The sequence below is a fragment of the Canis lupus genome, chromosome 31 (genome assembly GCF_011100685.1).
Source record: "Canis lupus familiaris isolate Mischka breed German Shepherd chromosome 31, alternate assembly UU_Cfam_GSD_1.0, whole genome shotgun sequence".
NCBI lineage: Eukaryota > Metazoa > Chordata > Mammalia > Carnivora > Canidae > Canis > Canis lupus.
The window spans coordinates 26,405,443-26,419,303 of record NC_049252.1 but is presented as its reverse complement, the minus strand read 5'-3'; the positions used below and the strand labels follow the sequence as shown (position 1 = coordinate 26,419,303).

The following is a 13,861-nucleotide window of genomic DNA, read 5'->3' as shown; positions in this document are numbered from 1 at the left end:
GACATTAAGAAGTTCCTGGGCCATTGTCTCTGGAACATTATCATATTCAGTTCAGAAGCAAACCTTTCCTTCCCTTCTTCCCCTCCTCCATCCCACCCTTCTTTCCTCAAATCCCAAACCTCTAGTATTCCAGCTTCTGTGCTGAGTTTGGCTATGTGGTGGTAAAGAAAACCTCTGGGATTCTTGCCCTCATGAAGTTCATAGCTAAGCTTGAGTAATTTCTGTAGAACTTTGATATTTTCTTCTGTATCTTCCTCTACAAATGCTTATCATTGCTTAGCAAGGTGCTGTATTACATAAGTAGGTTCTTTGAAAAGGGTAGGTTTTTTCACCTTTTTTCATATATGATGCTTATTAATATTACAACTATGATAAAAGCTGAGAATACAACCAACCCCTGGGACATTTGGCTATAAATCCAGGAGACATAAACTTGTGAAAGTCAAGGGAATGTGCTGGTAATCGATCAAATGGCAAGAATAAAAGGTTGACAAACTGGGATGTGGACTAAGACTAGTGCCCTCTAAAACAGCACTCTGCCTTTTAGAGAAGGTAGGCTCTGCTAGAATATCTGCTTGGTCTCTTTATATTTTTTGGAAACTACCACTCCTGCTTAAGAATTTATAAATGCTTTCATATCTGAAGGGCTTTGTACTAGCTTTCACGGGGTCAAGATCTTTATTTATTAGGATCACTAGCTCCAACTTCTTTTATATGCTCTATTTTCCTATACCTAACTGCCTGCTAGACATTTCCAGAAATATGCTTTATAGTAAAATTAAAAGAAATTTTCAAAACTCAGATTGGTCATAATGTAACATTAATTGGGGATATAATTTGTGTTGCATATTTCAGATTATATAACAGTTGTGATCAGGAACCAGCTCCCATTAGCACAGGCCAAGAGCTATTATAAGCAAATATGAAGGCTTTATGGAAGTTGTTCTGTGCTTTATTATGGAAATGGATGATAAAAGGGACAACACTAAGAATTGTGTAAGAATTGTGCTAATGGTAGTCCTGGTGACTGTGAGAAAGGCTGGTGATCATCTTGAGCAAAAACTGAGTGTGGTCAGGGTAGGATTTATTTAGAGGTGTGCTGGTTTCATAGCTACAGACTTTCTACCATGAAACAGTTTTCTATTAAAATTCCTTCAGAAAAAGTGACTTTATTAGCTTGGATCTGAAAGTTGAGTTCCACTAAACCACCTTTTCCAACAAACGTTTTATTTTATTTTATTTTATTTTATTTTTATTTTATTTTATTTATTTTATTTTATTTTATTTATTTTTTTATTTTATTTTTTCCAACAAACGTTTTAATACAAGTTTTCTTGAGAACACATCAATTGCAGCGTGGCAGAGAAGACCTATCACTCAAATGAGATACTCTTTTACAAAAACTTCTCATTATATTAATTCTTGCCTCTTGGTTAATGCTGCCACTATCTTCCAAGTTAACCAGGATGGAAATCCCATGACTGTGTTTTACTTCTCTTTCCCCTAACTTCACACATTTAATTCCTTTTTTTTTTTTTTAAACATTTTATTTATTTATTCATGAGAGACAGAGAGAGAGAGTGAGAGGCAGAGACACAGGCAGAGGGAGAAGCAGGCTCCATGCAGGGAGCCTGACAGGGGACTCGATCCTGGGTCTCCAGGATCATGCCCTGGGCCAAAGGCAGGTGCTAAACCACTGAGCCACCCAGGGATCCCCACACATTTAATTCCTAAGGGATGTAACAATTCTTTGTTTCCTCAGCATTTCCTCTACCTCAGCCTGCTGTGGGCAGTCGTGACTTACACTACAGTAGAGAATTAAGCTCATAAGAGATTTTAGCATTTCTATGTCCTTTCTGGAGAGCTCTAACAGATCTGTCAGTATTAGCTCACCAGGGCTGCCATAACGAAACACCAGAAACTGGGGAGTTTGAACAATAGAAACTGATTGTCTCCCGGTCTGGAAACTAGGTATCTGAGATCAGGTGTCAGCAGGGTTTGTTCCCACTGAGGCTGTGAGGGAGAATCTGTTCTATTCCTCTTCCTGAGGTTCTGGTGGTTTGCTAGCAATCTTGGGTGTCCCTTGGCTTTTAGAAGGACCCTGATATCTGTCTTCATCTTCATGTGCCATTCTCCTCGTGTGTGTATGTGTCTGTGTCTGTGTCCAAATTTCCTCTTTAGATAAGGACACCAGTTATGCTGAGCTAGGGGCCCACTCTACTCAAGTATGACCTCATCTTAACTAATTATATCTGCAATGATCCTATCTATTTCCAAACAAGGTCACGTTCTAAAGTCCTAGAGGTTAGGACAGCAACATAGAAATGTTTGGAAATAGAAAGCAACTCATAATACAATCAAGGCACAACTCTGATAATGTCACTTTTGTACTAAAAAATATCAAAACATGCTTACTGCCTAATGAATGCTGTTTAGGCTTGCTAGCCTAGCATTCATAATTCCCAGCAGAGTACTTAATAAATGCTCAGTAATCATAAGAAGAGTATAATGTTTGAGTTTTGGGATATTCATTTCTATAATTGAAAGTCTAATTAATATTTGATATACTATATTCGTTGTGGTTCTCCAAAAAAATAGAACCAATAGAAATATGTAAATATATGTTATATATATATAGATATATATATATATACACACATACACATATATTTATATTTATGTTTCTTATATATAAAAGAATACTTATGTTCACACTCCATTGGCAAGTTCCAAGTCATATGACTACACTAAAGTGCAAAGAATTTGTTCATATGGTCCAGATGTGGGTGAAAAAGGAAGAGAAAATGGGTTTGGTGAACAGAGACCCTGTGTCTGCAACATTTCATCATGTGGTTATAAGAATGAAGAGTGTAATATGGAAGTCTGACTCATTGCAGGTACCCAGAAAGTTGTGAAAAATCTGAATTAGACTTCCATTTCCATCTGTCTATCAGAGGAGACCTGTTGCAGGAAAATATCCCTTTATGGAAGGGATGTTTGAGCAGTAATCTAATATAGTCAGGGGTTGCTTGTAGCAACAGATTTAAGGATCTGTCTTTCTAGGAGACATTTTTTTTTTTTAAATCCAAGGAAAATCCTTCTAGACAAAAATTGAATGTAAACAATTAGTGCTCATTTAAAAGGAGTTAATTCTCATAATGGCTACAATGAGTGGGAATAATTGAGATGTTTCTAACTTGAAATAAAATGGAAATTGGCCCAGCAACAGTTCCGTAAACGAAACACTATTCTATTTCCCTCTAGTTAGCATAAACTACATAACATTATCTGAAATTATCTAGTCCTCCATTTTGGCCCCTGTTTTCATTGTTTAACTATTTTCTGAGAGATGTCAGTGCTAGAAGAGACTTCCAGAGTTACATACAACTCCGTTATTTAAAAATGAGGAAATAGAAAGGGAAGGACTTTCTTGTCCAATAAACATAGTTAGTAATAGATCCACTAAATGCCTTCTGATTTTTTTTTAAAGAAATATGAAGATTTTGTGGCTTCTTATTCATTCTCCTTTCTTGTCGAGTTATCCTGCAAGTAGTCTATCCAGGAGTATCATGTGCAATGGCACCACTGTTAGTTTCTATATTCTTCAACAAGAGCTTCATACACTTGTAGTTTATCTCAAATTCAAATGTAACTGGGAGTCATATATATATACACATATGACTTTATTTAGCCAGCATGTGAGCAGGGGGAGGGGCAGGAGGAGAGAGAGAGAGAGAATGTCAAGCAGACTGAATTGAGTGCAGAGTCTGATGCAGGATTTAATTCCACCACCCTGAGATCATGACCTGAGCCCAAATGAAGAGTCAGCTGCTCAACCAACCAAACCACCTTGACACCCCGGGATTGTATATTTTCATTTGGTAAACCTGGCCACCCTAGATGTGGCATCCACATCTAGCGTCAGTGTACACTTAGGGAGCTGCTGTACTCCAGAGGACTTAGCCAACTATCCAACACAAAGGCTGACCAACTCTTCTTGATGTTCGGCCTATCCTGTTTGACATGACCCTCAATAGTCCTCAGGGGCATATGAAGGTGTAATAAGACTAAATGGACATACAACTGACCAGTAACAAATTGGTCAAGCTGAAGATTCTGTTGTAGCTTGTTGTCCTTACCCACCCAGGACATCTTCCCTATGCTCTTCATCCTCCACTGTGTCTAATTATCTGTACATCTAGCCTTAGTCTTTTTTTTTTAATTGAAGTTTGATTTGCCAACATATAGTATAACACCCAGTTCTCATCTCATCATGTGCCTTCCTCAGTGCCCGTCACCCAGTTACCCCGTCCCCCTGCCCACCTCCTTTTCTGCAACCCTTTGTTCGTTTCCCAGAACTAGGAGTCTCAAGATTTGTCTCCCTCTCTAATTTTTCTCACTCATTTTCTTTCCTTTCCCTTATAATCCCTTTTACTATTTCTTATATTCCCCATTTGAGTGAAACCATATGATGATTGTCCTTCTCTGAATGACTTACTTCACTCAGCATAATACCTTCCAGTTCCAACCACACTGAAGCAAATGGTGGGTATTTGTCCTTTCTAATGACTGAGTAATATTCCATTGTATACATAGACCACATTTTCTTTATCCATTCATCTATTGAAGGACATCAAGTCTCCTTCCACAGTTTGGCTATTGTGGACATTGCTACCTAAACATTAGGGTACAGGTGTCCCAGTGTTTCACCACATCTGTATCTTTGGGGTAAATACCCAGTAATGCAATTGCTGGGTCATATAGCCTTAGTCTTTTTTAAGTAATTTTTTTAGTATTGGCATGCCCATTTGGGACAAGTACCAGGACATACTTATATTAAAATTTTGTTGCTTATCTGAAACTCAAATGTAACTGGGATTCCATGCTTTTTTCTGCAAAATTCAGTGGAAGTCTTGTTTGATATCGTGTTAATTTTAGAATGGAAAAAAGGAGTCTGTTGGGCAAATGTTTGAGAAGTTCAGATTCAATTACTTTTGCATGGTTTGTTTATTCATTCCTTTCAGATTTTTAATATTGCTACAATGTGCTGTGAATCTCTACTAGAGAGAGCCATATGATGCAGGTGTTCATCTATTAACTATCTATTATCCATCTAATTAACCTATTTTCTTTTCTTTATTACTTCTTTTTTTTTTTAAAAAAAATGAAACCTTTTATTGCAGAACATCTGGCAGGATGATCATTTTCTGAAAGTATTTTGGAAAACACCGATGAGGAGCTACAACTGGGTGACTCCGGGAAGTCAGCCAGCAAGGTAGATTCTATGCTTCCTGTAATGGAAGGTAACAGTGAAAAGACCAAGACAGTTACACCAATCTTAAGATAAAATAGAAATATCCATTTGATTTGCACAAGAGCCAGTGCAGCAAAATTTTGATGAATCATTAAATTGTTCTATCTTCTACACTGTGTAATATGAAGAGTCAGAGACAGGCTGGTTGATCAAATTCTTCTCAGATTCAAAGTTAAGGCCATTCCACAGGTACTGCTAAATTAGCATGTCTAAACCATGTTCTCTTTGAATGGCTCTCAAGGCTGCCTATATCTCTGGTGCAATGGCAATTGGAAAGGCAAGCTGCATTTATGAGTGAATAGTGCTGACTGAGCTATGTAATACTTTGATGGGTAGTTTTGGGCCTTTCAAAGTGAAATGTGACATTTGAATGCCAAATAACCCCTTTGCAAAACAACCCCAAACCTTTGGCATTTTAGAATAGTTTCCTGATTCTTTTTCTTCAGAGAACTTATTTTTGTGTAGAGCCTATCAAGTGAGTGATTTCTCAAAGCTGCTGACTGGTCTTCTCAAGGTCAAGGGAAAAATTGATGGTTTAGAATTATGATTAGATTCTCCACCTACTCCTTTCCTTCTTTTATTTCTTACTTGATGGCTTTATTTTCTCATTTTATCTCCTAAGTTTGCATATTTCCCTGGGATGGAAGGTGGCCTCAGAGACTTACTGAACAGAGAGTTTCCAGTATTTTTGAGGTATCATTTACACATTTAAGATCAGAGGACGCTAAAATGACCTTATAGTTTAAAGCAAATGTTCAGTTAATCATTCATTCATCTAGCTAATATTTTTGAATATATGATAGCTCTTTGACAGTCTCTCTTATGAAGATTTAAATATAGTGAGGAAGCAGATATATAAATAACCAAGTAGCATGAAGTAAGTGTTATAATAGGGAGGCATATATAAAGTGAAATAAATTTAAAAAATGCTGAGTGAAGGAAAGTTAACTTGGTTTCTCTACTGTAGATTTTATCTAAGTTTTTAATAGAGTAGTATACGATATGACTCTCTAAGAGTGGAATAGAGCTTGGAACGTATCTAAAGCATTTTTCCCCCCTGGAATATCTGGAAGGACCAAGGTCCTGTTAAACACATTCTGTAAAGCCATACATTAAGGTGTATATACCCAATTGGAAATGGATGATTTTTATTAGAATGTGGCTTTCTATATTAGCTACCATTTTTTTTTGAGTTTTCAAGGTGTGTCCAATCTCAATATTTTAAATAATTACTGTATAAAAAAGTAGTTATTTTGAATTTCAGGGTTCAATCTTAACTTACTCTCTCTCACGCTCTGCCAGACCAGAAATAGTTTCTTTTAGTTCTTTCTATATGTGTGGTACATGTCATCAAGGAAAGCTTTTTGCTCATATAGGTACAATATGTTTAGGTATTGACCCATGTGTATATATGTGTGTCCAACCGATTTTAATAGTAGGATTTTTTTGTTCGATTTCAAATAGGCTAAATCCAACCTAATATTAAAGGGAGGTTAGGAGTTGCTAGTCCTTCTGGCGGAAAAAGAGACATGTATTAAATTGCTGGAAGATTATGCTAAATGGATAATCAGGAAGAAACATACTATAGTCCAGTAGAAATGAATGCACATAATGTTTATATACAATTTGAAGTGGGAAAAGGATTTAAGAGAATGTGACAAAATTTAGGGAGACAGAAGACACTATTTAAAATATGTTGGCTCTTTCTCAACATTTCCCTCATGCACACTTGTGTATTGGCAGTAACACCGCCTTGACTCGGGTCCCTTATTATCTCATACCTAGCTGTTATAATAGCTAGCTAATAAGTTTCCATAATTATAACCTCTTATCCAAATTAATTTTCTTACTGCACTGTTGTGATCTCATAATCAAGCTTTATGAGCTCTAATAATTTATTAAAATCATCAAGGTGTAATGGATAAGACATTGAACTTCGAGTGAAAAAGTTATGTTTTTGAGAGCTACTTATGAGGTGTATAACCTTGAGCCTCTTTCTCAACATCTAGAGGCAAAACTTTTTCTACCTATAAAATTCATATAATAATACCCTTGCTACCTAATTAATAAGTTTGCCATAGAATTTCAATACAATGTGAAGGGTCTTTATAAATCTTGAAGCAAAACATACATATGAACTTATTGTTTTTGCTCCACAAAATCTACATTTCTTAGGCTGGCAATCAATGCCTTCCAGGCCATGATTTCCTTTCCACTACATATTGACCCTTTGCTTGCATGAATAGGGCAATTCATTCAAACTAGAATGCCTCAGGCTTTCATAGCTAAACATCTTTGTTAGTTCCTTTCCTTTCTCCTGCTGATTATTCTTGCATCCTTTAAAGTATTGTTATATCTCCATGATGCCTTCTGTAGAAGTTTCCTGTGGCTACTGGAAAAAAACTACTCCACTTTGGATAGTTGAAGACAACAGAAATTTATTCTCTCACAACTGTGGAGGCCACAAATCCAAAGTTAGGGTGTTGCTGGGTCATGCTCCCTTGGGAGGCTCCTGGTAAAAAAAAAAAAAAAAAAATCTTCCCTTGCCTTTCTTTACCCTCTGTTGGCCCCTGGCATTTCTTAATTTGTAGAAATATCTCCAGTCTCTGTTTCTCTCTCACTTGGACTTTCCCTGTGTCTGTGTCCTCTCTTTTGCTGTCTTTTACAAGGAAGGGTATTCGTCTTGGAGTTAGGGTCTACCTTAAATCTAAGATGATCTCATCTTAAAATCCTTAACTTGATTACATCTTCATAGACTCTATTTCCAAATAAGGCCATATTTATGAGTATTGGGGGTCAGGACTTGGACATATAATTTTAAGGCCACTATTCAAACCACTACACCTTCTTTGGTTATTCCAATCTGGTTTGTTGTTGTGTGGCTAGCATGTACTTCATACACAAACTTGAAATAGCTGAGAGGAAACCACTGATGATGAGCCAATTAAATGGGCAAATTGCAAGAACTATTTATGAAGGAAGAGTTTAGTGTTTGGGTCATCCAACTTTTTTGTTTTAAGATTTTTATTTATTCATGGGAGACACACACAGAGAGAGAGAGAGAGAGAGAGAGGGAGAGAGAGGCGGAGACACAGGCAGAGGGAGAAGCAGGCTCCATGCAGGAAGCCTGACTTAGGACTCGATACCGGGTCTCCAGGATCACGCCCTGGACTGAAGGTGGCGCTAAACCGCTGGGCCACAGGGGCTTCCCTGGGTCATCCAACTTAATTGTTTCTCAATCATAACTACATCCCAAATAAAGAAGTAGCACTATTTAACTTTCTATCAAGAAAGTTGAATTATGTAAGTACTTTTTAGAGCTTTAAACACTAGAAAGAAATTTCCTCATTTTTCACACACAATTAGTAAAGCAGAACTACACTTAATTGTAAAATATAAACCTTTTAAAAGCGTTATGGCTCAGCAATTTAGAAAAAAAATTGTATTATTATTATATTATTATTAGAAAAGCTAATGCTATTACTCTCACAAAATTATCTCTGAACTGGGTACAGATGAAAAGCCCAACCTTGACATTGACCTTTTATTGAGATAGCATAGACTGCATTAGCTCAATACACTAGGGATTCATGCTTATTGTGAGCAATACTTCTTGTGAGCTCAAACCCATTGCCTTCTGTAATGGTGGCCAGAACTCCTCCTCTCTGTTCTCATCCCTTTGGTGGGCTTGTTCCTCTTTGGTGGCATTAAAGACCAGAGAGTACATCTATGGCTACAAACCTTGAAATTATTCATAGCCCAAACCAATTTACAAAGCTTGGGTTTCTGTAGAAAGCTGATACCAAGTAGAGAAGGGGGCAATGTATGTTCATGATTATTTTGTTTATTTACATGGAGTAGTCCAATATTCTAGAACTTGCTGTGCAGTATAATCCTTTTTATTTGTAATAGATTCATGATCTCACCCTTTGCTACATTGCAAACCTGTCCCCAACATTTTTTCACTTGCTTTCCTAAGGTAGAGTGAGGTAGGCAATGAAGCTTAAGAGAATCATGTGGTTTTTGTTTTTATGGTAAGTTCAATATGGAATGTTGCTTTTATGACACTTCACCAAAAGTTAACATTTTCGTCACTCACAAGAATGAAAATACACAGTAGCTTCTTCATCTTGTCTCTTTCCTTGGCCTTGGTAAATGATAGAGAGAGGTCTTGCTAAATGATAATCTTTTGTATTTACTTAGCCAACATTATATTTCTACTAATACATTTCCAAGAGCTTTCCCAAGTGTCCATAAACATGTAACTTTTAACTTTACAAATCTTCTAGCTAAACACATTGCATTGCTTAAGTTACTCTAATGAAATAAGTTTCTCTTTGGTTTAATACTAACAGTCCTTTTTGACCTTTCCTTTCCCCTGCTGAAACATAGGGAGGTGTTGACCAGAGGTGGAGTGATGAAGAATGGTGTCTGGCCACTCACAATAATGGCCTTCATGATAATATTTCAAACATTATCCTCTTGCTAGTAAGGAGTGGATGACTGGAGAAGAGAAGCCAGGGTACAGGTGGCAGAGACATGGCCCATGTGTATCTTTTTCTGTTCCAGCCACAAGAAAACCATACCAAATCCCTAACTGGAATGAAGTGTAGAGTCCTTCTTCACATACCTTGAGAATAAGATATTATATTAGCCTAACTTTGAGTTTCTCATTTGAATATATATATAAAATTGTGTTTTAAGATGTAACAGGAAGGAAAAATAAAGTGCAAGTAAGTTAGCCAAGGAATTAAAAAATTTGCTTCTGAGGAAGGGCAGAGTAAAGCATTGTGCCTCTTCTCCCTGCACAGATGAAGGTTTGTAGATGTTTCCTTTTAAATGTTATATATTTGATTTATAGAAGTTAAAAAATTTTAAGTCCAACTTTGCTCTTGAGATTTTTCAATTTTATGCATAAAAAGCATTTCAAAAGTTATTCTGCTTATTTTCAAATTGTTTTGGGAGCTTGATATTTTTAATTTAACTTCAAATCAATTTATAATTTAATATGGTTTATGGTGTAAAGTTATTTTTTCCCCTTCAAAAGTTGACCAGTTATTTTGGCAGCATTAAATGAGTAAATGCTTTTCTTACTGATTTATGGTTCTGCATTTGTCATATATTAAAATTTAAATCTATGAGAGTATATTTGTGTGTTTTGAGGCTCATAATCTTAAATAATATAATAATAAATCTTTTTTACGTCTTTTCCTGATCTTTAACTAACATTAAAATATGATAATCAGCATTTAAAAAAACATTCAAAAATTTAATCTAAGCAATCATGCAAATTAAGCAATTAAATAGCACAGGGTGACTTTTAATATAAAGTAAGAACCATTTTCTCTGCTCCTTTCCAGGCTTGATCCCTAGAAGCAGCCACCTTATCTTATTTCTTTAATAGTTATTACACTAACCTTAATTAATATAGTGTGCTATTATTCTTTATTTTTCAGATATAAGATTATCTATAGACTTCCTATATGATAGCTGAAAATTTAGCTCTCTTACAAGACCCATTCCTGGATAACTCCATTAACAAGTTCTTCCTTTTTTGCTATTATTTGGTGAGTCAATAATCATTTTTACAGATATTTTGTAGAGACAAGTAGTACACTACTATTATATTGCTTTTCTTAAATAGCTTTTTATTTTTCATGTACATTCTAATCTTGTTTTTTTTCTTGCACTATGTCCTTTATCATATCTTATTTTTGACGTCTCTTTTTCATTGAATTGCATGTTTTCCCATTTCTTCCAGTGAACTCCGTATTTTCTGTCTTCTTTCTGCTCAAATGAAACTGCTGCTCTTTCTGATGCTCAGGTGTCATCCTAGGATTCTACTCTTTGGTTAAATCCTTCAGTTAGTTGGAGCACGTTCTCAAGGCAATCTCTAAGGGTGTGTAGAGAATAACTTTCTGAACCATTGGGTGCATCTGACAGTGACTTATTATATTTCATACTTGAGTGAGAGACTAGTTATCAAATAATAGGTTGAAAATAATTTTCTATCACATCATAGACAATTTTCCTTCTCTGTCTTTAGCTCCCTGTGTTTTTGATGTACTATCTGTTGTCAGATTGCCTCTCTTTCCTTTGTACTCACAAAGTACACAGTCACTTAAAAAACATTTTTCTCTGAAAGCATTTAGAGCTTCCTTTTTGCCTTGGCATTCTGAAATTTCACAGCAGTGCAGGTAGGAGTTCTTATTTTAAAACCCAGCCCCCAAATTCTTTGACATTTTTCTTATCAAGCCATGGGGTCCATATCCCCTCCTCTTGAACCTGTATAGGATTGGGACTGCTTCCACAAATAAAGTCAGTCTACAGAAAGTGACACTGGGTGGCTTCTGAGGCTAAATTATAAAAAATTTTGCCCTTTTACCCTGGTTCTCTGGAACCCTTGCTCCCCAGAAACTCCAACTTGGAATTCTCCCTCTTGAAACCTTACTTGCCCTATTGTAAAAAGCCAAGACCATGAGAAGTCCTATGATCTCTTGATAGTGTGAGCTGAGATCAATTATTGAGTTATCCCAGTTCAGGTGGCAGACACAATGAGTAGAGAAATCTTTAGATGATTATACCCTCTAGCTGTTTGGGTCACTCTCAGCCATTCAAATCTTCCCAGCAGAGGCTCCAGACATCATGTGGCAGAGTCAGGCCATCCCTGCTGTGCTCTGTCTGAATTCCTGACCTGCAAAACCATGAGCATAAAAAAGTGGCTCTGGTTTTAAGCCACTGACTTTTGTTGGGGTGAGAGGAAGGTTAGTAATAGATAACCAAAACTCTTATTGTGGGCAGTTCATAATCTGAAAGCTTCTTCATTCATGTATCTGGCACTTGGGGTGTTATTGAAAACATTTCCAATTACATACTCAGCCTTAATATTCTACAAGGCAGAGCAGTATCATCCTTGATTTTATTCTTCTCGTGAATTTAATATTATTCTTCTTCCCCATCAGTTATGCCATCTTCCAGAAATATGTTGAAACATTATATCCTATGATGGCCCCTAAGAACAGTTCTGCATTATTGCAGACCCATTATTGCAGTCTATTATTGTGGATCAATGGCTGTTTTATTCCTTTACTACCATTTTAATGGACTCTCAGAAGGGGAGGAATATAAATTCATATGATACGTCTATTATCTTGGAACTTCTGAAGATTGCATAACAGCAGTGTTTTGGGGATTATGAAAGACTTCTAGTTGGTTATCAATATCCATTCTCTTTATTTTCCATGACAACAGAATTTACCTGGCCTGTGGTTGCCCAGTTAAAGCCTACATTTTCCAGCTTCCTTTGCAACTAAATGTGACCATGTGACCAGGTATTGACCAATAGAATGAGAGTAGAAGTGATGTGTCCTCTTTCTTTAATTTTCTTAAATGAGCTGGGTAGTGTATTCCTTTGGCAAGCTACTTGTTTGCTGAGAGGTGGCAAAAGTTAGGATCAACTAACTTGGGCCTCTATGTGGAATCTATTTTTGGAGTTGGGAGAGCTGTCTATCAACCTTGCCTACCTTTGTAATGTTGTACGAGAGGAAAAAAAAAAAACTTCTAACCTTTGAAATCATACTTATATGGCCTCGGTAAAATATAACTTACATCATGCAAATATAAACCTCACTAGCATAATGTTTTGTGATCAGAATTTAGAGGCAAAATTTAGGATAATAATTATAGTAATATAATAGTAATGCTAGCTAGTGCTCGTTTAGAACTTACCACGAGCAAGCACTGTTCTAAGACCTTTAGTGGATCAACTAATTTACTTTTCACACCCCGACCCTACAAAGTAATGCTGTAATTGTTCCTATTGTGCAATTGTAAAATATTGCAAAGATGGTTAGCTAGTGTGCGAAAACCTCCATAACTAGTAGTATTGAGAGAGTTAGGTTCAACAGGTAATCTGGTTCTGGAGCCCAAACTGTCAATCACCTTGATACAGTGTTTGTTCTTTGTGGTATCTGGCCTTTGTAGATTGGAAATAGATGCAGTCGGGAGCCATTTTACCAAATGTTATAGTCAGATGTTAATTTGAAACCATTAGTGATAGGGAACACTTACGTCCAGGGAGATATTGCTAAACATATTAAATATGGGCTAAGAGAAGCTAATGAATAAGAACATACTTGATCTACTAAAATCACTCCAGTGAGGAGTGAACTGCAAGTTTATTCCCTTCCCTTGACTTTTTAAATGTAAAATGCATTGAAATATAATGTGAAAGCAAAAAAGTACACATTAGTTCGGCAACACAATCAATTTTCACAAAATGAACGCACTCATGTCATTTGTACCCAGACAAAGAAACAGGGCAAGACCAGCCCACAAAGGATCCCTGTGCCCATTTCCAGGCAATACACATTTTTTGAAGGGACATTCCTTTTTTTTTTTTCAAATTTTTATTTATTTATGATAGTCACACAGAGAGAGAGAGAGAGGGGCAGAGACATAGGCAGAGGGAGAAGCAGGCTCCATGCACCGGGAGCCCGACGTGGGATTCGATCCCGGGTCTCCAGGATCACGCCCTGGGCCAAAGGC

General features: G+C 36.6%; 1 long non-coding RNA gene across 1 annotated transcript; it reads left to right on the top strand.

Moving 5' to 3' along the window:
* Positions 1-65: 65 nt before the first annotated feature.
* On the top strand, positions 66-12,667 carry LOC111093556. The gene is made up of 5 exons (XR_005381994.1): positions 66-318; positions 4,508-4,545; positions 5,184-5,275; positions 10,771-10,881; positions 12,566-12,667. It is a non-coding gene; the product is annotated as an uncharacterized LOC111093556 (long non-coding RNA).
* The last annotated feature ends 1,194 nt before the right edge of the window (positions 12,668-13,861 follow it).